Source organism: Galeopterus variegatus, unplaced genomic scaffold (assembly GCF_000696425.1).
Source record: "Galeopterus variegatus unplaced genomic scaffold, G_variegatus-3.0.2 Scaffold953, whole genome shotgun sequence".
Taxonomy (NCBI): Eukaryota; Metazoa; Chordata; class Mammalia; order Dermoptera; family Cynocephalidae; genus Galeopterus; species Galeopterus variegatus.
In genome coordinates, this window is record NW_007727064.1 from 393,817 (window position 1) to 396,039 (window position 2,223).

The following is a 2,223-nucleotide window of genomic DNA, read 5'->3' on the forward strand; positions in this document are numbered from 1 at the left end:
TTTTATCATTATGAGATGTCCCTCTATCTCTGGTAATAATCTTTGTCTTTTTTTTTTTTTTTCCGTGTCCGGCAACGGATCGCAACCCTCGGTGTCGCCCCCGTACCAGACTGGGACCGGCAACGGGACCGCAACCCTCGGTGTTGCCCCCGCGCCTTGCTCAGCCAGTGAGCGGGAACCGGTCTGCATGTGGGATCCGAACCCTCGGGCGGGAGCGCCGCCGCGCTTCCCAAGCGGCGTGCTATCCAGTGCGCCACCGGGCCGGCCCAATAATCTTTGTCTTGAAGTCTGCTTTATTTGGTATTAATATAGCCACTTGAGCCTTCTTGAGTTTACCATTTCGATGGTGTATTGTTGTCCATCCATTTACTTAAAACTCCCTTTTACATTATATTTAAAATGCACCTTTGGATGGTAGCATAAATAATTGAGTCTTGCTTTTTATTTTATTTTATTTTATTTATTTATTTGTCTTTTTTCGTGTCCGGCAATGGATCGCAACCCTCAGTGTCGCACCCGTACCGGACCGGGACCGGCAACGGGATTGCAACCCTCGGTGTTGTGCCCGCACCTCGCTCAGCCAGTGAGCGGGAACCGGTCTGTATGTGGGATCCGAACCCTCAGCGGGAGCGCCACCGTGCTTCCCAAGCGGCGCACTGTAGCAGTGCGCCACCGGGGCGGCCCGAGTCTTGCTTTTTAAAATACATTCTGACAATATGGAAGTGGAATTTCAATTTTAATAAATGTCGATTTTGTGCTTATGCCTGTCAAGAACTGTGAAAGGTTTGAGATTTCACCCTGCTTGCAGACAAACAAGTTAACCTGCCATGGTTTAATGGGTTCTGGTAGAAGCCATTGCATGAATGAAGAACAATTCATTACAGCAACAGGCAGAAAACCAGCATTTGCATCAAATCTCTGAGTCCCAGTTTGCACAGGACAGGGGGAAGAGGTCCAGGTGATACCTGTACAGGCAGTGGGTTGCGTTACAAGAGAGGAATCCCTAGCTTAGGGAAACTCAGATCTTTTGTAATGGGTAGTAAGTATACCTTTTGCTCTGAGAGGGACACAGTCTCTCTTCCAAGACTGTTCACTGTATAAACATCGAAAAAATTAGAACAAAGGCCGACAGTGCCTCTGTTCTCAAGACATACAGATAATTGAGAGACCCATGGAGAATTGTTTCCCCAAACTGCCAAATGAATTTTCTCAATTTCCCGTATGTTATATGCTTTATCATTTTTTCTTCTGTTTCCCACATGGCCCCAACCTAGCCATCCGTCTTTATCTATGTGCTGTACTTCTGTATGGATTTCATGCTCTCACCAAATTGGATTACATACTTGTATCCTTTCTTTACCCACGTCTTTGTTCTGGTGTGTATGTGTGTGTAAGAAAACGTTTATTGAGCACTTACTATATACTAATAAACATTTTACAGTAGTCCTGTGAGGTCATTATTGTTATGCTGCTATTATCCCTGTTTTACTGGTAAGGAACTGAGGCTTAGATTAAAAGTTCCCAATTTTATAATTGGGAAGGACACGTTGTAGAGAAGCTTTTGTAGTATTCTCTTTCGTGAACTTAGTAGTAATTACATGGGGTGTTTGCTTTAAAATTCTTTAAGCAGTTATTTAGACTTTAACATATTGTACTATAAAATTGATATAGCTCACACCAGGAAAAATAGAAAAAGCAAACAGTGAGCTGTAGGATCTATCTGTGTAAACTATTTCCTGCTAGATTCAGCTAGCATTTCTCACCCTCTGTATATATTACCTATAGCATTTATTGTGGGCATCATAAGGTTTAGTAAGTGGTGCTTTATAATGTTTTAGTCTAATTGTCCCAAGGCCACACAGCTAATAAGTGATAGAGCCAGGATTTAAACCCAGGCTTATTTTCAGAACCTAGACTCTTATCTCTTAAAAGGTCATTTTTCTCTAAGCCTAACGTCTGCATGTTGAAATCCTTCTCATTTTTTTTTTTTTTTTTAAAGATGACCGGTAAGGGGATCTTAACCCTTGACTTGGTGTTGTCAGCACCACGCCCAGCCAGTGAGCGAACCGGCCATCCCTATATGGGATCCGAACCTGGGGCCTTGGTGTTATCAGCACCGCACTCTCCCGAGTGAGCCACCGGGCCGGCCCTGAAATCCTTCTCATTTTGAAGTTTATTTTATGGAGGTTTGGTTTTTTTCCCTATTCCACCACATCATAGTTT